Below are 26382 nucleotides of genomic sequence, written 5' to 3' on the forward strand. Positions count from 1 at the left end.
TGCTGGGAGTTTGTATTATGAACTCCACAGTACCATAACGGCTTTACTGAAACTGGGTAGTTTGGTATCAAACTTCTCAGCACATTATAATGAAAAATGCACACAGAGGGTATCTTAGAGATACCCCTGAAAAACGACCTAACACTAGTGTCCAGGATGAGTGCCTGCTCACCAGCGACCACCACCAGACATATTTCTGGACTCCTGAGTCGAGAGCCTGCTGCTCTCAGGGGTCTGAAACAATGCACATCCTGGGACGAGGTGCCAAGCCTCCTACCCCAGGATGGGCAGGGCCCACTAAGGGGAAGCTTCAAATGCTTGCAGCCTTTGTGAGCTTCCCCAGGCCTTTTGCTGCTTCCAGCAACTGGCCCCCACTGGTTCTGACCCCCACTTAGGGTGGGAGGATTGGCAGGAAAACCAAGTGAGAAATGGAGGTGTGCCCACTTTTGCCAACCCTACCCCTTAGGTGGGGGAGGAGAGGTGAAGCACAACTTTCAGTCCCAGACAATCAGAGTGAGGCATATACCCCCTCCAACTGGAGGATGTTATAATAGGAGGTGTACCCACCCAAGGAAGGGACCCATTGGTCCCAACCTTTACTTACCTGTAACACCCCTAAATCTAGTATTTAGGGGCATCTCTGAACCTTGCCTCCTCAGACAAGAACCGACCAAGAAGAAAAGAAGAAGAACCGAAGAGCTGTGCGGAAGCTAAGAAAAGGAGGACGCCCACTGACGTGGCCCGGTCCCACCGGCCTGTCCCCACCTCGAACCTGCAGAAGCAAAATCCTGGTGTGTCCTGCAGCCAGCAACCCCAAGAACCACAAGGACCTGCTCCGCCTTCCACAGAAAAGACTCTGTCTCATATGAGGAACAGATTTGCTCACCCATAGACTCTGGTACCGGCCAAATCCGCAAGTCTGCACCACTCTGCACCCTACACCCATGGCCCGAGTCGAGTGGCCCAACACCACGAAGGGTGTCTCCCCGGCGAACCTGACCTGAGATCTGGTGATCTCTGACCTGCCTCGACCCTCTCCACAATGCCTGCAGTCTCTTTCTGGTAGATCCCCTCGACCGCCACCGGAGCAGGTAAGAAAAACTGACACCTAGTAAAGACACCCCTGCATCCGAAGCCCCACGGCCTTGGGTGACCCAACCGATGGTGTCCCAGCATCCCAACTTACCTCTCCAACTAATGGCCACCTCCAGAAGGTCTTCGTCCCCAAGCCTACAGTCTTTGTCAAAACTGAAGAATCCCTATTGAAACCAACAGGGTGCCCGACGCCAAAAGAGCACAGTGCACCCAGCCACTGCAAGTGTACTTTGGGTGCTAACTTTGATCCTCCTTTGCCCTGACCCTAACACCAGGAGCTCGGCTCCCACAACCCTGTGGCCTGCTCGGGAGCAGACACCAACTGGAGGTCCCCTATCCCCATTGGATAACATCGGGCCACAGCACTCTGCATCTGGCCGCCCTAGTGCAGCTGAGGGTGCTTTGAGAGTGCATCCTTGATCCTGGGGGAGCCCTTGTACTAACCCCAGAAAATCAACCCCAAAGACAGAGTATTTACCTGTTAACCAATAACTTCATTTCTCTCCATAGTAATACATTGACTGTTTTTCCTTAACCCTTTGGCTGTGGGGGTTATTCCCCGGCTGTGCTGGGGGGCGGGGGCGCGCACAGCACCCCGGTGCTCATGAAGAGCTCAGCTCGTCATGAGCCAAAGTGCTCGTGTGCTCATGACGAGCTGAGCTCGTCACGGCCACACCTGTTTCCTTAGAACGCTCAGCACAGCAGGGGAATTAACCACGCGTGTGAGCATTCTAACAGCCATGATGAGCTCGGCTCGTCATGAGCACACGAGCACAGTGGCTCATGACGAGCTGATCTCGTCATGAGCATGGGAGGGGTTAAACCGTTCTAAGCGTGGAGTTGATTTGTGTGAAAACCTGAAAAACTACAACTTTACAAAACTGATTTTACTTACCTTTTCTCTAGGAAATGCCCCAGTGTGATATCTAGGCATATCACACTGAGTAGAAAATGTAACTTAAAAAGTAATCTGAAAAGATTCAACATTGTAACTTACCTGTTTTTCAATCAACTGCATTTGAACCTGCATTCAATTGTCAAACCCTGCATAAGATTTTGCAAAGCATTTATTTCACTTACCTGTGCCAGGCTTGGCTCCAGGAATAAAATAACCTAATAATATTTATTTACAAACAAAATTGGTCTGAGTTCAGTCTTTGAGTGTGTGACATCATTTGCTGATTGAGTGTGCCCAACAAATGCTTAACACTAACTACACTCTGATAAAGCCTGACTGCTCACCCACACTGCCACAAATAGAGAGTGCGGTGCTATCTACTTTGCCGCTGCCTACCTTTGGGGTTCCACTGGACTCTGCGCATACTAGACCTCATTGTGGTAGAGTATATGCAGAGCCAGCTTCCTACGTGAACGCCTCATTTGTGCAGCAGATGCAGAGTTGGGCCCAGGGGTGTGAGGCACCTTCTAAACCCCAATTAGTGTCGTTTTAATATCCTTCCTTGCTAAGATTCGGACCCTGGGTGCAGCTGTTGTGCCAGTGTTGCTTTGAGCCTTGGACCAGCGGCCCAAGACAGCGGGAAATTGAAGCAGGGGAGACATCTTAGCTTAGGTCTCAGGGAGATGGCATAGCGGAGAAAGGGGCAAGATGGAGGTCAATGTATTCAAGAAGGTGCAGAGGAGACTGCCTTCTTCATCAGGCAGTTGCTCTCATTACTGAAGTAGGTGCAAGGCACCGGGCCAAGAGTGTGAGAGGCCACCACATAACAATTATGACTTCCTTCGTTTATAAAAGAGGACTGCAGGCTCATTTTCCTTCTTAGCATTAGGGCCGAGGGCATCCTTGCTGCAAGTGGTGGCGACCTGTGGAGGATCATGTCATTCTGAAAGAGACAGAGATCTTGTTCCAAGCTTGGAGTGATGGGCAGGCATAGTGGGAAAGGGATGCGAGAGGTAGAGGACACCGTCTGCTACGCAGGCTTCACGAGTGCAACAGGTGCAGCTGCACAGGGTGCCAGGAGTGTGAGAGGCCCACAGCACCCACATTCTAGGTAGTAATGTTTTTGCTTGACATATGTGCTCTTTTATAAGTCTCATATATATTGTGGATTGTGAGCTACAGAAAGAGTATCCCTGAAATTATAAACTCACTCCATGACCCTTCCACTCCCCCAAGTACTGCCATAATGTTTTGGAGGGGGGCCCGACTTAAAAAGATTTTGCTATGGGGGGGGGGGGGGGGGGGCAGGGCTGATGAGTGTGCTCACATCAAAAAGTTTGCAGACACTTGTTCTAGGGTGTCGATTGTGAGGTAAATCGAGAGATGCGGTTATACAGAGTGTGGTCTGATTCTCATGTGACATGTGGGAGGAGGGCCAGTCTCCTATCTTGCCCATTTATGAAAAGGAAGGTTTTGCACATTCAGTGAGACGGTGGGACTAAGACCGCTAGAAAGGGCTGGTTGGGGGGCCAGGGGGGTCCGCCGAGGGCTTGGAGATTCTGCCGCTCACCCTTCCTCTCCCACCTACTGGGTCCAGATTCCATCTCTGAACTGCAAGCTCATTAATATTTGTTAATGACTGCGAAAATTCCAGGCTCCTGGGGTAATTCCGGATTAATGATAAACCTACGGGGATGGATAAGCGTGGAGGTGACGGGGAGTAAGAAGTGCTCCACGGCTTCTTTCAGAAGTGGGGGTGGGGGCGCTAGTGCCTCATCGTCGTGGTCGCGGGCCGACGCGGGCCGGGTCTGTTGGAGTTTTGGAGATTTCAATAGTTGCGAGCCAGTTCCTGAAAAGGCCGTCGGCACCGGGCCAGAATGTGGCACGTCACTTGGGAACTTCCGGGCTTGTGCATGGCAACAACAAGCCTGGCTTTGAATGATTCACTCTGCCCTTGACTAGTGGCTAGCTGGCATGCGACGGACTATTCCCACTCCCCTCCACTACCAGCCTTTCTGAAATTCAGTAAACATTAGGAATTTTCGAAGTTCAGAGAATAGATTGCGCTTCAACCAGGTATTGCATTCCGAGATGTGCACCGGCTACTCCTTTGTTAACTACCGTATTCCCTGCAGTCATGTGTTAGCGCCGGGGGTAGCCTTGGTTCTTGCAGCCAGGATGAGGGAGTCTTGGCGCTATGCCTTTGCAAAAATTCAAATATGGCCTGCTCAAATGACACTTTAGGGTCCCCTACCACATTTTTCGAGGAGGGGGTCATTTTCCTTTAGGCTGTTGTTCATCGCGCCTGACTGGGGCTTATTTGGCAGATGTCACATTCTACATTCAATAAAAGCCACAAGAAGAGCTCTTTAAAAAGATGGAGGGGGTGCAGCACCACCCCCTCCGGGGTCGATCCGATGCCCTGGTCCCTTATCTGCCATGCCCCTCCGTCTGGAGCAGCAGGGCTGTCCGATAGCAGATGTTCAGCGGAGAGGAAGTGGATCGTGACAGGAGATGGGGGTGGGGGGGCGAGGGGGCTGAGGGCGAGCAGGAGTTCTGAGGTTGACCTCAAACAGCGGGGCTTTGAGAGGGGGTTCTGTACCGTCCTTAGAGAAACCTTGCGGCTCCAGTGAGGGAAGGCTCTGAGCAGGAGGTTGGGGCGGACCCACGCCTGCACTGTGCACCAGTAGTGTCTGCCGTGCAGGTATTGATAAGGCTGTCCTGGTGACAGGAATCTCCTGGCCCGTGGGGTGGATGGAGGGGTGCCAGAGAGGCCGATGCAGTGTGATTTACAGTCATCTGGAGAAATGCCGCTTCGTGTCACAGGCCCTGTGACGTCATATACTGACTTCAGTGGCTCTATGCAGCTATCTTGCATTCGCCTGCTCACTCACTAGCCAGATTCAATGTCACCCTGGGTGACTTCTACTCACCATCCCGACTCCTAAGCATGCCAGCAGACTCGTACTTACTCCTGTCTTTTCCTACTCCCCCCAAGATCTTCCACTCTGTCCAGGCACGCATTTCCCGCTGCCCACTTCCCGTCGCTCCAGCGGCCTCTCATACCTGTCAACCGTTGGACTCAAAAGTGCGGGTGATCCCCTGAAATCATGGGGAGGCATTTTGTTTGTCAGATGAGTTGACAGGTTTGGCCTCCTGTAGACTCTTGCCTTCACCTACTCGCTCCAGCTGCGTCCTACTTACTCCAGCTGAGTCCTATTTACCCCACCTGACTCCTACTCACTCCAACTGCGTCCTGTTTACTCCAGCTGGGTCCTGTTTACTCCAGCTGGCTCCTACTCACCCCACCTGACTCCTACTCACTCCAACTGCGTCCTATTTACTCCAGCTGGGTCCTGTTTACTCCAGCTGCGTCCTACTCACTTCAGCTGCTTCCTACTCACTCCAGTTGACTCTTACTCATTCCAGCTGGGTCCTATTTACTCCAACTGACTCTTACTCCAGCTGCGGCCTATTTACTCCAGCTGACTTCTACTCACTCCAGCTGCGTCCTAGGCACTCTGATTCGTACTAATTCCAGCTGAGACGTCTTTACTCCAGCTGGGTCCGATTTACTCCAACTAACTCTTACTCAATCGAGCTGACTCCTACTCTAGCTGCGTCCTACTCACTCCAGCTGCGTCCCATTTACTCCACCTGAGTCCTCTTTACTCCAGCTGACTCTTACTCACTCCAGCTGAGTCCTACTCACTCCAGCTGCGTCCCATTTACTCCTGCTGAGTTCTCTTTACTCCAGCTGAGTCCTACTCACTCCAGCTGAGTCCTGTTCCCTTCGACTGTTCCCCTCGGACTCATGCAATTTCCTTCTTACACAGTTGTGTCTTCCTCTCCTTCTGCCCTTCTCCTGCGCACCCCCCCGCCCCCCATCTCCTAATACTTTAGCCACTCCCTACCCACTCACTGACAATCACCTGGTACTCCCTGCGGGCACCTCTTCCTCGCCCTGGCCTTCTCTGGTTGACCCTAGCTGCACCTCCCACGCGCCCAGGCTGCCCCCTCACTCCCGCGTCTCCCATCTCTCAGTTCTACTGTCATGTACTCACAATAACTGCCCCGACTCTCAGCCTCCCTTCGTCCACCCATCTCGCGCTCCCGCCCTCCCCCATGTTAACAGTCTCTAGCTCGGCCCTCTTCCTACTCACCCTGTCCGCGCGTGGCTCTGTCGGACGTTTTCCTCCGAGACTGCAGAAAAGAGGAAGAGATTAGGTCGAGGGGAGATTTAAGGGACGGCGGGGGCGGGAGTCCAAGGTGCAGAGAGCGCACAATTTCACAAGAGAGACGGACGGACAGCGAGTCAGCAGGATCCGAGCAGAAGCTGAGTAAGAGCGAAAGCACGTGCAAGAACGGCACGAGAGAGGATGAGCGGTAATGAACATCGGGGTGTGGCTACCAAAGGTGCGGCAGGTGCAGTGGCACAGGAGCCCGCTGAACCATGATCATTGCAGTATTTTACTACCACCATCAGCAGTCACGAGGGTCATTTTCCTTGCTTGCACCAGGGCCAAAGCGCTACTGGCAGGACTGTGGGGTGTGATGAGAGTGAGTGCAATGAGTAGGGTAAAATGAGAGTGCCTGGTGTGATAAGAGTAGAGGTGTAATGAGGGTCTGGGGTATGATGAGAGCGAAGTATGCTGAGAGTGCAGGACGTAATAAGAGTGCCTGGTGTGATAAGAGTGCAAGTGTAATGAGAGTCTGGGGTATGATGAGAGCGTAGTAGACTGAGAGTGCAGGATGTGATGAGAGTGCCTGGTGTGATAAGAGTGCAAGTGTAATGAGAGTCTGGGGTATGATGAGAGCGTAGTAGACTGAGAGTGCAGGATGTGATGAGAGTGTCTGGTGTGATAAGAATGGACGTGAAATGAGAGTCTGGGGTATGATGAGAGCGAAGTAGACTGAGAGTGCAGGACGTGATAAGAGTGCCTTGTGTGATAAGAGTGGAGGTGTAATGAGAGTCTGGGGTATGATGAGAGCGTAGTAGACTGAGAGTGCAGGATGTGATGAGAGTGCCTTGTGTGATAAGGGTGGAGGTGTAATAAGAGTCGGGGGTATGATGAGAGCGAAGTAGACTGAGAGTGTAGGATGTAATGAGAGTGTCTGGTGTGATAAGAGTGGAAGTGTAATAAGAGTCTGGGGTATGATGAGAGCGAAGTAGACTGAGAGTGTAGGATGTAATGAGAGTGTCTGGCGGGATAAGAGTGGATGTGTAATGAGAGTCTGGGGTATGATGAGAGCGAAGTAGACTGAGAGTGCAGGACGTGATGAGAGTGCCTTGTGTGATAAGAGTGGAGGTGTAATGAGAGTCTGGTGTATGATGAGAGCGTAGTAGACTGAGAGTGTAGGACGTAATGAGAGTGTATGGTGTGATAAGAGTGGAGGTGTAATGAGAGTCTGGGGTATGATGAGAGCGGAGTTGACTGAGAATGCAGGATGTAATGAGAGTGTCTGGTGTGATAAGAGTGGAGGTGTAATGAGAGTCTTGGGTATGATGAGAGAGTAGTAAACTGAGAGTACAGGACGTGATGAGAGTGCCTTGTGTGATGAGGGTGCCTTGTGTGATGAGGGTGGAGGTGTAATGAGAGCCTGTGGTATGAGGAGAGAGAAGTAGACTGAGAGTGTAGGACGTAATGAGAGTGCCTGGTGTGATGAAAGCGGAGGTGTAATGAGAGTCTGGGGTATGATGAGAACGTAGTAGACTGAGAGTGTAGGACGTAATGAGAGTGCCTGGTGTGATAAGAGTGGAGGTGTAATGAGAGTCTGGGGTATAATGAGAGCGTAGCAGACTGAGAGTGCAGGACGTAATGAGAGTGTCTGGTGTGATAAGAGTGGAGGTGTAATGAGAGTCTGGGGTATGATGAGAGAGTAGTAGACTGAGAGTACAGGACATGATGAGAGTGCCTTGTGTGATAAGAGTGGAGGTGTAATAAGAGTCTGGGGTATGATGAGAGAGTAGTAGACTGAGAGTACAGGACATGATGAGAGTGCCTTGTGTGATAAGAGTGGAGGTGTAATAAGAGTCTGGGGTATGATGAGAGCGAAGTAGGCTGAGAGTGTAGGATGTGATGAGAGTGCCTGGTGTAATAAGAGTGGAGGTGTAATGAGAGTCTGGGGTATGATGAGAGCGTAGTAGACTGAGAGTGCAGGACGTAATGAGAGTGCCTGGCGTGATAAGAGTGGGAGTGTGCGGAGAGTCTGGGGTATGATGAGAGCGTAGTCTACTGAGAGTGTAGGACGTGATGAGAGTGCCTGGTGTGATAAGAGTGGAGGTGTAATGAGAGTATGGGGTATGATGAGAGCGGAGTAGACTGAGAGTGTAGGACGTAATGAGAGTGCCTGGTGTGATGAAAGTGGAGGTGTAATGAGAGTCTGGGGTATGATGAGAGCGGAGTAGACTGAGAGTGTAGGACGTAATGAGAGTGTCTGGTGTGATAAGAGTGGAGGTGTAATGAGAGTCTGGGGTATGATGAGAGCGGAGTAGACTGAGAGTGTAGGACGTTATGAGAGTACCTGGTGTGATGAAAGTGGAGGTGTAATGAGAGTCTGGGGTATGATGAGAGCGGAGTAGACTGAGAGTGTAGGACGTAATGAGAGTGTCTGGTGTGACAAGAGTGGAGGTGTAATGAGAGTCTTGTGTATGATGAGAGAGTAGTAGACTGAGAGTACAGGACGTGATGAGAGTGCCTTGTGTGATGAGGGTGGAGGTGTAATAAGAGTCTGGGGTATGATGAGAGCGAAGTAGACTGAGAGTGTAGGACGTAATGAGAGTGCCTGGTGTGATGAAAGTGGAGGTGTAATGAGAGTCGGGGGTATGATGAGAGCTATGTAGACTGAGAGTGCAGGACGTAATGAGAGTGTCTGGTGTGATAAGAGTGGAGGTGTAATGAGAGTCTTGGGTATGATGAGAGGGTAGTAGACTGAGAGTACAGGACGTGATGTGAGTGCCTTGTGTGATAAGGGTGGAGGTGTAATGAGAGTCTGGGGGATGATGAGAGGGAAGTAGACTGAGAGTCTAGGACGTAATGAGAGTGCAGGACGTAATGAGAGTGCCTGGTGTGATGAAAGTGGAGGTGTAATGAGAGTCTGGGGTATGATGAGAGCGGAGTAGACTGAGAGTGCAGGACGTAATGAGAGTGTCTGGTGTGATAAGAGTGGAGGTGTAATGAGAGTCTTGGGTATGATGAGAGGGTAGTAGACTGAGAGTACAGGACGTGATGAGAGTGCCTTGTGTGATAAGGGTGGAGGTGTAATAAGAGTCTGGGGTATGATGAGAGCGAAGTAGACTGACAGTGTAGGACTTAATGAGAGTGTCTGGTGTGATAAGAGTGGAGGTGTAATGAGAGTCTGGGGTATGATGAGAGCGGAGTATACTGAGAGTGTAGGATGTGATCAGAGAGTCTGGTGTGATAAGAGACTGGGGTATGATGAGAGCGAAGTAGGCTGAGAGTGTAGGATGTGATGAGAGTGTCTGGTGTGATAAGAGTGGAAGTGTAATGAGAGTGTGGCTATGATGAGAGCGAAGTAAACTGAGAGTGTAGGACGTGATGAGAATGCCTGGTGTGATAAGAGAGAAGGTGTAATAAGAGTCTGGGGTATGATGAGAGCGGAGTAGACTGAGAGTATAGGACATAATGAGAGTGTCGGTTGTGATAAGAGTGGAGGTGTAATGAGAGTCTGGGCTATGATGAGAGCGAAGTATACTGAGAGTGTAGGACGTAATGAGAGCGTCTGGTGTGATAAGAGTGGAGGCGTAATAAGAGTCTGGGGTATAATGAGAGGGGAGTATACTGAGAGTGTAGGATGTGATGAGAGTATCTGATGTGATAAGAGTCTGGGGTATGATGAGAGCGAAGTAGGCTGAGAGTGTAGGATGTGATGAGAGTGTCTGGTGTGATAAGAGTGGAAGTGTGATGAGAGTCTGGGGTATGATGAGAGAGAAGAATACTGACAGTGTAGGACTTAATGAGAGTGTCTGGTGTGATAAGAGTGGAGGTGTAATGAGAGTCTGGGGTATGATGAGAGCGGAGTATACTGAGAGTGTAGGATGTGATCAGAGAGTCTGGTTTGATAAGAGACTGGGGTATGATGAGAGCGAAGTAGGCTGAGAGTGTAGGATGTAATGAGAGTGTCTGTGTGATAAGAGTGGAAGTGTAATGAGAGTCTGGGGTATGATGAGAGCGAAGTAAACTGAGAGTGTAGGATGTGATGAGAATGCCTGGTGTGATAAGAGAGAAGGTGTAATAAGAGTCTGGGGTATGATGAGAGCGGAGTAGACTGAGAGTATAGGACATAATGAGAGTGTCGGTTGTGATAAGAGTGGAGGTGTAATGAGAGTCTGGGCTATGATGAGAGCGAAGTATACTGAGAGTGTAGGACGTAATGAGAGCGTCTGCGGTGATAAGAGTGGAGGCGTAATAAGAGTCTGGGGTATAATGAGAGCGGAGTATACTGAGAGTGTAGGATGTGATGAGAGTATCTGATGTGATAAGAGTCTGGTGTATGATGAGAGCGAAGTAGGCTTAGAATGTAGGACGTGATGAGAGTGTCTGGTGTGATAAGAGTCGAAGTGTAATGAGAGTCTGAGGTATGATGAGAGCGGAGTATACTGAGAGTGTCGGATGTGATGAGAGTGTCTAATGTGATAAGAGACTGGGGTATGATGAGAGCGAAGTAGACTGAGAGTGTAGGACGTGATGAGAGTGCCTGGTGTGATAAGAGTGGAGGTGTAATAAGAGTCTGGGGTTTGATGAGAGCGGAGTAGACTGAGAGTGTAGGACGTAATGAGAGTGTCTGGTGTGATAAGAGTGGCGGTGTAATGAGAGTCTGAGGTATGATGAGAGCAAAGTATACTGAGAGTGTAAGACGTAATGAGAGCATCTGGTGTGATAAGAGTGGAGGTGTAATAAGAGTCTGGGGTATGACGAGAGCGGAGTAGACTGAGAGTGTAGGATGTGAGGAGAGTGTCTGGTGTGAAAAGAGTCTGGGGTGTGATGAGAGCAAAGTAGGCTGAGAGTGTAGGATGTAATGAGAGTGTCTAGTGAGATGAGTGTAGGTGTATAATGAGAGTCTGGGTTATGAGATTCTATGAGGTGATAAGAGAGTGGGGGCATAATGAGAGAGTTAGGTGTAATGAATGTGTCCAGTGTTATAAGAGAGTATGTGGTCTGATAAGAGAGATTGGGGTGTGATGAGAGAGTTTGGGTGTGATGAGAGAGTATGGGTGTGATGTGGCCTTGTTTCATGAGACAGTGGGGTGTGGGGTATTATGAGACAGTCTGGTTTTTAATTCAAGCTGAGAGTGTGACGAGAGATCTTGATGTCTCTTGACACAGGGCAGTCTGCAAGTAAACAGCCAGGGTTGCTGTATGACCCATGTGTGCAAGGAGACAATAAGGCTTGCCGTAAGCGTGTGGCCTAGAGCTAAACTACCGGGTTTAAGTCACCACAATCTGGTATAATGAAAGGGTGGGGTTTAAAAGGAGAGGTTTAGTGGCTAAATACTCAATTTTAAATCAACGAGACCTGGTTCCTAATCCCATACTCCCACTTAACCACGACTCTGTGTGAGCCTGGGCAAACAAACTCGCCTCCTTGTGTACCAGTTCCCATAGCTACCAGAATTGAAATAAAAATGATCGTACTTAATTGATCGGAAGTGAGTGTTGTCCTGTAATAGTGAGAATTTAACTACTGTTTTAAGACAACCTTCTTCTCATACCATCCCCACCCATGTGCACATCTCTCCACAGCCCCACAGTGTTCTAGTCTGTGGGCGTAATTCATTTGTAAGGACATTTGATGATAAGAATTTGTATCCCCAGCCTGGCCTTGTTTCTGTTAGAATAAAACCTTCCATCTAGCTCAGGGGTTCCCAACCTGGTGTACCCGCACCCCCAGGGGGTTTAAGATTTACTTATTACGATTTACAGAGTGCAGACTTTACCCGAAGGTATCAGAGCGCTTTACAAAAGGATCAGTTACATTACGTAAGAACTTCAGAGTACATTAGTTACATAAAAGATACAAACAGAAAAACTCTCAATTCACATAAGAATAGTAGTAAGTACAAAGGTCTACTGCAGATACTAGTGATTAGAGTTGCTAATATACAAGTTGCAAATTCATTCAAGGAAAATATACAAACAGATAAACTCTAAACTCACATAAGAATGGTAGTAAGTACAAAAGTCTACCTACTACAGATACCAGTGGTTACAGCTACATATATACAAGATGCAAAATCACTCAAGATTGCATTTTAAGAAGCGATTAGGGTTGGGTAATCATAAATTACATATTTACAGAGATTGAACTTCTTGTCTCCTTTCAGCCAGACCTTCAGGTGCTGTTGCACTCACAGGAAGTCGTCTTCGGCCTGGAGGGATCCCAGAGGTGGTGATGGCCGTAGGGGTGGTGGTGTGCAATGGTTATTGTTACTCTCATCAGCTTTTGATTTGATCCAGAGGTTAGGGAGGGAGGCTTCTTCTTAGACCTCTTCTGCGCTAGTTTAAGGTCGTTAGAGCTCCCCTTGCATCATGTATTTCTTGATCAGCCATGTTGGTGGAGTAAGACCTCCCTTGTGAGGTTTTCTAGGAGCGAATTAGGACAATTGGTAAGGCTGGCTGGGTATATAATTTGGCAGTAGCAGTACATGGAGTGTGGGGTGGGGGAGGGGACCCACTTAGTTCAGGGTCACAGATTGACCCAATGATATCCTACCAGTGCCCCACTGATGTGCCTCATAGCTGATTGCAAGGTCGAGTAATGCCTGCAATATTACTTGATGGAAGATGAGTACAGCTAATCTGGTATAATTCTAGAAAAAGCACAGTGTTTCAGCTGTGGCCATTTTAGGGTCAAGTGCAGTATCAAGGGACCCCAATGTTATAGAGCTTGAGGTTGGCAGGACAGCATGGGTAAGTGCACCTACCATACATCTGGCGTGCAGTAGGTTGGAAAGAGAATACTTGCTCTTAAGTTTGGTCACCGCTCAATAGGTCTGTGTAAAGCGGAGGATCCTTTAGTTGATGTGGTGTCCCCATGTCAGCCATTTTGAGGTCAGGCTGGCTCTGTAGTAATGTGATTGGCAGAATTGATAACTGATATTTAAGGATGTAATTGTCTGTTTCAATTGCTTTGAATTTACTGTTTTCTACATATATTTATAAATTTAAAACAAACAATAAAAATATTTTTTGATACAACTGTACTGGATAACATGTACATGATGTATACTATTTATGCTTTGGTCCACCCATATTTTCATAGTTCTTAAATGGTGATACTCACATACTAGATAATATCCCTGATTTAGGAACTTATTTCAGAGGTACCCCCATTCTTTCACACATTGGCTCTGACAGCAGACCATGAGGGACGAGATTACTTCAGAAGTACTGCTCAAAATACAATCACTTTTGCCCCTGAATAGACAATGAACAGCTTGTCCTGGTCACCGCATGTCAGCTGAGTCAGGCATCGGCCCAGCAGGATCGATGGGATCTCTCTGGCAGTAGAATTGGCCGATTTTGATGTCTGGCGTGGCAGAGCTCACTGCCTCGGTGGCCATCCTAACCGCAGGGCGGGGCCCCTCCCCCAGCATTACAGGGGGTGCAACATAGAGGGAAAGGATATTTTATTTAGTTCAATTTGTTCACCCACAGGACTGTATGCCGTTCAATCTGTGGTTCAAAAAATAAAAATGTGACTATTCATCTGCAAATGTAATCTTATTTTTGGAGAGGGTGCGAACAGTAATCAAACATTTCCTAGGGGTTGCGGTATAAAAAAAGGTTGGAAACTAATGATCTAGCGCTCTCCCCTCAAAGAGAACATCTTCAAAAATACATCAATTGTTTTCCAAAAAAGCTCTCCGCATTTCTTTGCAGAAGCAATTCCTATTCTTGGAGCATTCTCTGATAAGAAATTATCTCCACAGTGCCTAGACATCTTCCTGTGAAAGTAAAACCTATTATTTCTCCTCCCTACATCCTCAAGAATAACATTTTAACATAGTTCCCGTACCTTACTAAAACATCTCATGATTAAGCATGCCTCCCCATAAAAGTAGCCAGTGCTCTTAGAGCTTTCTTCTGATGAGGAAATCACTCCAGCATGTTCATCTCCCTCTTTATGGTAGTATAATTATTTAAATAAATATACTTTTATATATAAAATCCAGTGGCAGTCATCACTGTGTAGTTATACCTAGGACTGCGTTTCCACAGGAATACAATTTTTTGTTTTCTTAATAACTTTGGCGCTGTTTGACAAATCTTGACAAAACTTTCCAAAAAAGATGTTCCTCCACCTCAGCACCTAACTGGAAACTTTTGGGGGGGATCCATCAAGCCGGGACCACGAAAAACGGTGGGTCCCAAAAAGTATTTTCCATGTTCATTTATCCATAGAAATTTAGACACAGCTACAGCCAAACGGCTGATTGGATTTACATCAAATTTGGAAGTAAGCTCAATCTTGGCCCAGAAAGAGTGTTGTTTGTCATTTTGTGTAAATCTGTTTTGTAGTTTTGTGTGCTGCAAAGGCAGTATGCTGCAGGGGTTGGCTTTACGTACCATAACAAAATATTACTTTATGCTAAAAAAATACTAGAAATTCATAGAAAAAAACAAAGGTGACGGTATAGTTAGGGGAAATGTTAGTTAAAATATACCGTTTTAAATGAAAAAAAACAATGAAATTCATTGTGTATAGTTATCTCAAGTATCTATCATTTGTGCCATAAGGTAATTAAAACTAGCGCTCTCACCATGCACTGTTAACTACCCCACATATTACATCACTCATGGCACGTTCTTTTACATCAATGATAATATCACTGGACCATTTGCAATGACATTTAATGAAGAAAAACTGTGATTGGCGTGGGAGCAGGTTATAGTGACCTTAGGGCACAGGTTCTAGATGCTTGAGATAGCTATAGCTGGTGAATTTCAGTTTTTTTTGTTTGAACAGTATGTTTTTACTGACATTTCAACTAGCTCTAATGTCCCTTTTAACCTTTGTTTTTTCTGTGAATTTTTCATTTAAATTAAAAAAATATATATATATAATTACAATTCTTAACTATAACGTCACTTTAACCTTTATTTGTTTAGTGTGTTAGTGTATGTATATATATATATGTATATATATATATATATATATATATATATATGTGTATATATATATATATATATATATATATATATATATATATATATATATATATATGTATATATGTATATATATATATATATATATATATGTATATATATGTATATATGTATATATATATATATATATATGTATATATATATATATATATATATATATATATATATATATATATGTATATATATATATGTATATATATATATATATATATATATATATATGTATATATATATATATATCACCTACTGGTAGTTATAGTTAGGACCTAGTTTCCATAGGAAATCCAAATCATTGTATTTGGAATAACTTTGGCGCCGGTGGACAAATCTTCACGAATTTCACCAAAAAAATGGCCTACTCTGCTCCGCTCCTTCACTGAAAGTTTGGGGGTGATTCGTCAAGTGGGGGCCGAGAAAAAAAAGGAGGACCCAAAACGTGTTTTCCCCATGCAATTTTCCATAGGGACCTTTAGCCAGGGCTACAGCCCGAACGGCTGAACGGAATTACACCAAATTTGGCAGAGAGGTAGAGTTCGGTTTTCAGATTGTGCTTTTTGTTAAATGGTGTAAATCCGTTCAGTAGTTCCTGAGAAAATCAAAAGTAAAATCATAGTGATGTCTAGAGACGAAGTTCAGTACCCTATACTGTACTCTGTACTGTACTCTGTACCTTCCCGAGCACGAGCTGCATGGCCATTGGCTGTCAACTGTCTGTCAACACTCCAAACCAGGAAGTGTTGGCAGCCATCTTGTGCCTCGGTAGAACCGAGGCACAAGAAAGCAGTGAAAAAAACGTGCCAAACAAGCAAAGGGGGCAGGGTAGAAACACCCTGATCCCCTAGGTCTGCTCAGGGGGTCCCACAAGGACCCCCAAGGCCCAAAAATTATTATTATTATTTTTTTTTACATCTGTACTGTACTCTGTTCTGTACTCTGTACCTTCCCGAGCGCATACTGAAGGTTCCTGGTGGGCTAGTTGGCCCCCAGTGACCTCCAGTATGAGATGTCATCAGTGATAGTTATCAAGAGGAGGGAGGGTGATCAATCGATTAATCGGGCACAATTACCACTAAGGAAAGTGGAAGGTCCAGTTACAGCTAGTGCCCTCAACAAGTATGGGTCAACAGTATGGGGTGCTGGACTGTTCCTAGGAGAAAGGAGTGTGTGTATCTGGCGTGACCGAAGGTGAAGATGTAACACCTTTGGGCATCCATTTTGTTGGATGTATTTGCCTCACACACCCTTACAGGTGTCATGCTTCATCATCGGCGTTGCTCCTCGTCGGGAAGGCGGTGCAAACCCCGACGGGCTCACCTCTAGGAGGGGCTCTTTGGCGGAGATCTTTTAATCCAACTGCCTTTTGGTGAAGTGCGGGTGTGCGGGTAATGTAGTATGTAGCCTGGGTGGTGATTAAAATGTAGTAGAGGGTACAGGAAACCACTTTATTCTGGGGGTCCCCTACTGCAATTAAAAACGTGAATCTAACTCACTAGGTGCCAGAAGGATAGGTATACTGGCCCTAGATTAGATTAGGAATTAGAAAGGTTTGGTCGACATGTTTCTCGCCTGGGTAAATTACCCGCGATTCATCAGGACCTACGATGGATGAAGACAAGGTCTACAAACAATCAACAACATGCTAGTGTCATGTGCCTAATACCAAAATGCGGATATTATTACCTCTGTAGCTTTATCCTATGCCTAATGGTCTGGATTTAAATGCGCAACAAGGCTCGGCGGGTTGGTACATCAGGGTGGAAACCATCAGGTATGGCTCTCTACTCCCGTGTCCTTACTTCTTCACCTACCCGTCGCCGCCGAGCTCAGATAGAATCAGTGATGTCATGAGTGATGTCACTGACCATGTCATGAGTGATGTAATATGTGACATCAGGAGTGCTTTGCGGGCACGCGAGTTATAGTTAGCTGAACTAAATATAACGGGGGAATTTCAATGGTTTATGAGTGAAGTGTCCAGCTAACTATAACATGTGTGAAAACTATGTTTTTTTCAGTGAATAATATATATATATATATGAAAACACAAGCTCCTCCTCGGATTTCACAGCGTTTCAGGCAGCAGCGCACGCCGGCAAACGAGGGAGACGGACCACAGGAATCAGCAAAAATGGTTTATTGTTGCAAACACACAGAGAACAGCTACGCGTTTCAGGCTAACTCGCCTTTGTTCACACTATACACATATACGCGTCGGATCTAGTGGTTCTACTGCAATAAAATTGTGTGCCGAACAACACGTTGGATTTGCGTGGTCTATTCATTCGCGACGGCGGAGATGTCTAAGACTGCATTTGGATATATATATATGTATATATATATATATTACCTACTGGCGGTCGCCAGTTGGTAGTTATAGTTAGGACCTATTATTCATAGGAAAAACGTTTTTTAATTTGCCAATATCTTTGGAGGCGTTTGACTAATGTTTGCTAAATTTTCAAAACTAATGGTTCGCTCAGGTCAGCTCTTGCCTTGAAAGTTTCGGGGTGGTTCGTCAAGCGAGGGCCGAGAATAAAGGGGGGTCCCAAAACGTGTTTTCCACATGTTAATTTTCATAGGGATTTTGAAACAGGCTACAGCTCGAACTGCTGAACGGAATTACACCAAATTTGGCAAAAAGGTAGGTCTTGGTCCAGAAAGCGTACTTTTTTAAAAATAGTGTAAATCCGTTCAGTAGTTGCTGAGAAATAAAAAAAATTAAAATATATATATCTGAGCTCTGAGGAAGATACGCAAATCCTCCCTGGCACGAGCTTCACTCTGATTGGCTGTCATTCATGCCCTTAGGGCATGTATATGCGCCACATGTGCACACATGCACATTTCAGCGGTGCAACAGGGTGTCCCTATGGAACCCTTGCATCCCTTGAAATTGCGGACGCAATTTGAGAGTGCCTATTAGGTGCTGGCAAATTGTGTGCGCAATTCCCATTCATTCTATGGGCCTCTAGCCCTATATGAATGAATGGGAAGGTATTACTTGATTGTGAATTGCAATTTGCAATTTGCAATTAAGGAATATTAAGGAATCGCAAAAATGTTTGCGATTCCTACCTACATGGCATTTTGCGAGTCCTTAATAGAGATTCCCTAAAATTCGCTATTAAGGACTTGCAAAACTGCTTTTACCTACACTTGGCTCTTAGTTTGTAACTCCACTATGTATGTGGACTCAAGAATTCTTAATCTTTTCGTTCTGTCACCCCCTCTTTCATCCTTCTGAACCTGATCCAATCAAAATAATTTTAAAAGGTGCTGATTACTATTGTGCTTAGTCTCAAAATGTAGGGCTACCGGATAGGTCAGGTCCCTATTGGTAATTGCCGCATGTGCTCGAGCACTCTCTTTTTAGCAAGATACGTGGCATTCCCAATATATTATTTCCTACAAGGGCAGGTCAACCTGTAGATGTTAAAATCAGAGTTACAATAAGGTAACTTCTTGATTCTCTTGCATTTCTCCACCCCTGGATAGCATAATCCTGTACTTTACTGCTGTATTTGCAGGCTGTATACCTAATACAGCAGAAGAATCCTGTAACTGGGTCCTTTCTAGTTGGGCCTGCCTTGAAATGACTATGTACTAGATGGTTCTTGAATGAGGAACCCCTCATCTGTGGGAATGATGTTAAATGTGACTCAATTACATTGTCTGTTTGTAGGATACGCCAATTTCTTTTGAATGTTTTATGTATTCTGGGAGAATTCGAGGAAAAATCTGCGATCATTCTTACTATTTGCCCACCTTTCCCCTCCTTACATTCTCTCTGATCCTTGTTGATCAACAGTTTTTCTGACAGATTCGTTTAAAACTCCCTGTTTGTAGCTTCAAGTTCTGGCCCTGTAAAGTGTAAGATTTTTGGCCTTATCGTATTTTGCCTTGATTGAGCATTTGTGTTTCTCACACAACAGTTCCCCATATGGAATGTTACAAATAAGGCTCCATGGATGGTAGCTGCATGTGTGTAATACGGAATTTCACCCAGTTATTTTGTGGTAAAGTGTCATTGCAATTTATTATTCTCAACATAGACCATGAGGTCCAGATACACTACATTGATTTCACTTATGCAGCCAGTAAATTGTAGATCATTGATAACATCATTGATGACATCGCAAATTTCATAATTGATGACATCCCTAAAGACATTTCAGGTAACACCATAGCCATATGCAGCTTATAGTTATTGAAGGTACACATGTGGGTCCATAGCATGGAAATAGTGTAAGCCCTGGATGGAAATGTGATTGTGTATGCTGAAGTTTATATGGTGCCCTGTTTACAAATCACTAAAACGCTTTGGCACAAGAATGGCTCCATGTTAAACAAGGTAAAGGCTGATGTGGGTGGCAGAGATATGTTTGAGAGTAGATTATGGCTTAAAGCTAAAGCCTGTTCCAAAAACCTTCAGAGAAGCCACATTTTTTATTGACACTGGATTTCCCACCAGTGGATTTATGGACATGCGCCCATTTGAAATAGTTGTAGTATAGTGCTGTGCTATAGACCAATTCTATGCAGCGGAAATGTTTATAAGGTATGGATATTTATTTCTAGAACTTTGCTCAAAGTATTTGAGGCATTGCAGATTGCTGAATAATGTAGAATATACAGTTGTCCCACTAAGAGGTCGTTTATCTCACACTGGCTTTGTAAGTATGGATCTTAAGTTGTATGCCATTGTGACCATCTCAGGAATGTGAATAGTGTTTTCTACCAAAGTACAGAAGTTTTTCTCTAGGCCCTAACAGAAGGGAGTCTTTTTGGTGGCAAATGCAGACCTGTCAAGCTCTTTAGGAAAATTGCTGGTCATGCGAAGTCTTTAAGAGGGTAACCCCACTAAGATGAATGGAAAATTGACCTCAAGTATAATGTGTTGAGTTACTGCAAGTCCAAAAAGTTCACAGAACACTACCAATGTTACTGGATGATGTTAGTCAATGATGTCATTAACATGTCATGAGTGATGCAAAACGTGAGGTCTTAAGTAGAGCATGGCGGGGGAGCAACTTATACTTAGCTCAGTAAACTATAATTTGAGAATGTCATGTTTTTATTTCAAATGTCAAATTTTTTCTTATTTTAACACTTAAATGTGATGGCATTTTAACTTTTGTTTTTTTTTCAATGAATTTCTAGGGTTTTTAATGTAAGCTAAGCTCTTATTAGCATTCCTAACTATAACGTCACTTTAACCTTTATTTTTTTCAATGAATTTCTATGTTATCATAGTCAAACTTGAGCATCCACCCAACCCCCATGGGGAAACCTACAGCCTTTTGCCATATGCAGCTGAGGGATGGCGGCAAAGTCTGACCTCTGACCAGGCCCACCACCCTCGCCCAAGAAAGACTGCATTGTGCAGAGGCCCCATGCTGTGCAATCTTGTGCAGCAGCTTAACAAGGACTACTGCAGTACCTACAGGAGTAGGTGTGAGCTGGCTTCTGCTGGAGTACAGCAGTACCCACTGTTTAATTTGTTTTAATTGTAATTTCTGGGTGATCCCTCTTGGTCCCCCACCTCCCATAGAAGCCTGAAGGACAGGGTTCTCCGAACCTGCCCCCTTATACAATTAAAAAAAAAATAATCAGGAATGGGAACCAAGTCCCTGAGTTCCGCAACAGAGGCTGCAACATTTTCTTCAGACTAATGGCCAGCAAATCAGATTGCTCGGTACTATGGGCCCGGGATTGGTCCAGCGGTACCAAAACTACCAATGAGGAAAAAAGAACCACTCGGTCACTCAAAAGCCCATTTTTTTCTTTCCTTTTGGCACCTCAGGTTTCCCACTGGACCAACCACCCAGATATACCTTACCTTTAAACCCTTTCATACTCACCCCACTCAACTCTTTAAATGCTAATTTCTTGAAAATGGTTTAATGAGTTTACATAAATTGCAAAAAGTATGCTTTCTGAGTAAAGTTCTCACTTTCTACGAAATTTGATGTAATTCTATTCTGCCAATGTTTATGTATCACAAAGCAAAGTTTCCTATGGAAATTACCAAGTGAAATCAACATTTTGAGCTCCTCCCCTTTTTCTTGGCCACCGCCTGACGGATCAGCATAAAGCTTTCTGGGAACGAGACGAAGTAGATGAACATTTGTTTTAGAAAGTTTCTTACATATTCATCAAATGGCACCAAATATATTAGTGAAACAAAAAATGTTCATCCGATAGAAGCTATGACCTAACTGTAACTACACAGTGTGTACTATCACTGCGTAATATATATATATATATGTGGAAAACCTCAGAAAAGAGGTTGTTAGGCTTTACAACGCACAAAACACATGAAATAAATCCCTCTCTGTTGTGTTGTTCTCTATTTCGGTGTTTTTGTATGTGTGGCATTGGCACTGGGGTGTTTTTCGCAAAGTAGACCGCTCTGAGTTATGTTGTGTGTGTTGTAAAATGTAACTGGTGAATTTCAGTGACTTTACACATTCGAGCCTCAAACATAACGTACTTTTAAACTGTGTTTTTTCCAGTGAATTTCATTGTTGATGCTTTACTATATTTTGAATCCAGCAAGGCCACGTACAGCTAAGCTTCAGCCTTTGGCCACACGCAGCATGGTTTGGTGTAAAGGCCTGCCATCAACCCAGTTTGCCCGCACAACCTCTGCCTTGAACAGTAGACGTTGGGCTTCTACCCCCTGCCTTCCACAAAAAGACATACACTTATTTTACTGTTTGGCTTTGTACATTGGGTTTCATTTATTACAGTGGTTGAAACTTGTGAGCAGGGCGCAAGCACAAAATGACCATCAATTGCAATACCAAAAAATGGTCTCAGGTGAGCTCGCAAATTGCTTTGACTTGCGACTCACATGCACTCGGAAAATGATTTTTTTCAGGGTACCTTTGTATTTTCCAAGTATCAGGGTTCCTATCAAACATTGTGCTGGGGTTGGCCCCCTTTTGAGTTGCCCACCAATGGCTGTGTATTTTTTATTTTTGCATAGTGGGAAACTTGCGAGTCAGAGAAATAGAAGCGGACTCATGAGTTTCAATATCAGAAATTATTTTTATCCTTAATCCGGTTAACCATATATTTTTTAAGATGTTCTTGACAAGATTTACTCGAACTTAAGTAGCAGACATATACAGAAGTATTCTTTTTTAAATGTTGCTGAGCAACTTTTTAAACCCTAATATCTTGCAAACTGCTAAACTGACAGGTAATATTGGCCAACTCTTGGACATTAGCCACAGGCCCAGCTCTACTGCCAACCTCCTCTGGTGGACAGCCAAAGGCCTAGGGCACTGGGGTTTGGTGGCTAGCGGTAGCTGGGGCACAGGCCCGAGGCCGTTCCCTCCTGCGCACAGCGAGGGGGGATAGCGAGTGGAGTGGTTACAAGAGTTCATGTTTTAGAACATTCCCTAGTAAGAACATCTCTACTCAGTTCCAGAATGTCCTTTTCTCTCCAAAGAACTTTTCCTGATAAGAATGCCTCACAACAGTCCTTTTACGTCCCTTTCATGTGTAAGTAATTCCCGTTTTATAACATGGTGGCATCTATCTACAGTCTAGTTATACCTTTCTTCTAATAAGAACATCCCTCCGCCATCCCAGAATGCCCTACTAACCTACTATTAGAACATTCCACTAAAAATAACATTTCTCCACAGTCCTTACATAGCATTATAACTTTCCTCTGATAAGAACCTCTCTCCAGAGTCCTCCCCACAGCCCACTACCCCTGTACCTCTTGTTAGTAATATCTTCTGATATCATAACTCTACAGTCCCCTCCCCATTTACCTCTTGTTAGTAATATTTTTTATAACATCTCTCCTTAGTCCTCTCCCCCTATTATGCCTTTCCTCTGACAAGAACATATTTCCACAGCACCAGCCTGCCTCCGTTTACTTGTTATTAGAACTTTCCCCGGATAAAGAACATCTCTACATCGTCCCAGCACGCTCTCCTTACCTCATTATAACTTCCCCCAAAAAGAACATCTCTCCGTCGTCCCGTAACACCCTCCTTACCTTTTTTAAAGAACATTCACCAGATAAGAATATCTTTCCATTCTCGACCCCTGCCCTACCTGCACTATGTACATCCCTCCGCTGTCGTCAGAATAATTTCTCCTAAACCGATCTTTAATGTAATATCGCTGTCCTAGACTGCCGGGGAGTTTGTTACCGAGGCTGCCGGACCTTACCTGCGGGCTACCGATGCCTGTTAGCCCAGCTGCCTCGGGAGCGGTGCGGGACAAAGGCCGGGAGGTGCAGCTGCCACTGGAGACAAAGGACACCAGAGCCGGCCGGTAGCGAACCGAGAAAACAACTTGTGCACAAGTCAAAGGATCAGCTGATGGAGCCAAACAAGCGCGAGGGGCGGGGCCTAGGGCTGTGGAGGTGGGAAGGGGGCGGAGCCATGGGCAGGATGTCGCCAGGAGCAACGAACACGTTCCGTACCGGAGCGGCCCGTCCCAACGTGGAAAGAAGACATCAATATAAGAAGACCGCGGACTCCCCCAGCTGAGAGTGAGCGCGCATTTCAATAAAACAAACTGAATTATTGTAACCGAGGGCGGCGTTAGAGCTGGTGGCGCCCGGCCCGGTGAGACAATGTGTGTTGCCCCCCTACCCGTCCTCCACCCAATGACCACCTCCTCCACTGATTCCCTCACTACCACCCTTTAACAGTGCCCCCTCAAGTCTCCACAACCACACCCTATCAGGCGCATTTAATTCGTTTTATAGCGACACTCATACCAGTGTGGGGTGTCCTAGCACTTAAATCACACACACATTACACAGAGACAATCACTCATACTTGTGTAAATTCAGTGGAAAGGAAATGTTACAAAAGACAGACTACAAGGTGCAGGAGTCACATCATCCATACTGGTAGGCAGTATAGTTAAATAGTGCCTGGTCGAGCTAAGCAGAAACTCAGAATTTAAAACGTAACACCCTAGTTGGAGGGGGGGGGGGGGGTCTCTTTAATAATATGAATTGATTTCTATGCAAATGAATCCTGTTTGCTACATTAGGATCATGAAAGACTTGGGGGAGGGGGGGGGAATAACACTAATCTATACCTTGCAGTTTGCAGGCAGCTCTTTGAGTACAGTTAATAGCTTACTGCTTTGTATTATGTATATTATGATTTTAATTTATAAACTGCAAGTAATACAAGGATCTCTCTGACAAAAGCAATAGCCCTGCAGACATATTTACATTATATGCACTTTGTGATCAGCATTGTGCATGTTCTTTGCAGCAGACATATTAACCCTCTGTGCTACCTTAGATGAGTCAAAACTTCCACTAGACAATACTCCGATCTCTCTCCAGGAAGAACATTAATCACTGGAGTTATTGTGAAGTTTTTATTGTTGCCTGAAAATTGCTGAAATGCAAAACAACAGTTGATGGACAGAATGCAGAACAATGTCATACATTCACCCCAGTACAGAGATCTGGGCCTAAATCCATAGTTTTTTTGCACTCCACACCACCCCAGTACAGACATGGCCATATGCAAATCAGCCTTGACCCTGTGCCTCATGGGAACAGTCCAGCCCGAACTGCCAAGCCATGTCTTTCCTGGACCGGAATCAAGCATCCTAGGACCGGTTTCTGGCTATCAGCCGTCTTCAGCCAGGATAGCTTGACTCCAGTGGTGTGGAGAACATCCTTGACCCTGTGCCTCATGGGAACAGTCCAGCCCGAACTGCCAAGCCATGTCTTTCCTGGACCGAAATCAAGCATCCTAGGACCGGTTTCTGGCTATCAGCCGTCTTCAGCCAGGATAGCTTGACTCCAGTGGTGTGGAGAGCATCCTTGACCCTGTGCCTCATGGGAACAGTCCAGCCCGAACTGGCAAGCCATGTCTTTCCTGGACCGGAATCAAGCATCCTAGGACCGGTTTCTGGCTATCAGCCGTCTTCAGCCAGGATAGCTTGACTCCAGTGGTGTTTCGCTTTGTTTGCCCTAAGTTGGCAGGGTATGCTCAGACGTGAGTCCCTTGCTCACTTGGCCACTGGATTCAAGATAGCCTGGCTGATGAGGATTATGAATCCGAAACCTGTCCCAGGATGCTTGTTTCCGGTCCAGGGAAGACATGGCTTGGCAGTTCGGGCTGGACTGTTCCTATGAGGCACAGGGTCAGACTGATTTGCATATGGCCATGTCTGAACTGGGGTGGCTGAGTGAGCTAAAGAATGGTGATGGATTAAACCCAGATCAGTTGACTGGGGGTGAGTGTTTGATTTGCTCAAACGCTGTGTCCATCATCCCCTTTTGTTTCGCTTTGTTCGCCCTAAATTGACAGGGTATGCTCAGACGTGAGTCCCTTGCTCACTTGGCCACTGGATTCAAGATAGCCTGGCTGATGAGGATTATGAATCCGAAACCGGTCCCAGGATGCTTGTTTCCGGTCCAGGGAAGACATGGCTTGGCAGTTAAGGCTGGACTGTTCCCATGAGGCACATGGTCAGACTGATTTGCATATGGCCATGTCTGAACTGGGGTGGCTGAGTGAGCTAAAGAATGGTGATAGATTAAACCCAGATCAGTTGACTGGGGGTGAGTGTTTGATTTGATCAAACGCTCCGTCCATCATCCCCTTTTGTTTCGCTTTGTTCGCCCTAAGTAGGCAGGGTATGCTCAGACGTGAGTCCCTTGCTCACTTGGCCACTGGATTCAAGATAGCCTGGCTGATGAGGATTATGAATCCAAAACCGGACCCAGGATGCTTGTTTCTGGTCCAGGGAAGACATGGCTTGGCAGTTCGGGCTGGACTGTTCCCATGAGGCACAGGGTCAGACTGATTTGCATATGGCCATGTCTGAACTGGGGTGGCTGAGCGAGCTAAAGAATGGTGATGGATTAAACCCAGATCAGTCGACTGGAGGTGAGTGTTTGATGTGCTCAAACGCTCCGTCCATCATCCCCTTTTGTTTCGCTTTGTTCGCCCTAAGTAGGCAGGTATGCTCAGACATGAGTCCCTTGCTCACTTGGCCACTGGATTCAAGATAGCCTGGCTGATGAGGATTATGAATCCAAAACCGGACCCAGGATGCTTGTTTCTCAGACGTGAGTACCTTGCTCACTTGGCCACTGGATTCAAGATAGCCTGGCTGATAAGGATTATGAATCCGAAACCCATTTCAGGATGCTTGTTTCTGGTCCAGGGAAGACATGGCTTGGCAGTT

At 45.8% G+C, this 26382-nt stretch overlaps 1 protein-coding gene across 2 annotated transcripts in view; it reads right to left on the reverse strand.

Annotated features, from left to right (window-relative positions):
• Positions 1 to 23514, reverse strand: part of SLC7A7 (solute carrier family 7 member 7) — a 188460-nt gene extending 164946 nt beyond the window's left edge. The window contains exon 1 of one of the 2 annotated variants that reach the window (XM_086923651.1): positions 23380 to 23514. The gene's annotated coding sequence lies outside the window, so the exon portion shown is untranslated. Of the gene's footprint in view, positions 1 to 6156; positions 6254 to 23379 lie in introns of those variants that run through there. The other variant, XM_086923650.1, reaches the window with a different exon arrangement.
• Between the last annotated feature and the right edge of the window lie 2868 nt (positions 23515 to 26382).

The sequence above is a fragment of the Lissotriton vulgaris genome, chromosome 5, assembly GCF_964263255.1.
Source record: "Lissotriton vulgaris chromosome 5, aLisVul1.2, whole genome shotgun sequence".
In the NCBI taxonomy this organism is placed as follows: domain Eukaryota; kingdom Metazoa; phylum Chordata; class Amphibia; order Caudata; family Salamandridae; genus Lissotriton; species Lissotriton vulgaris.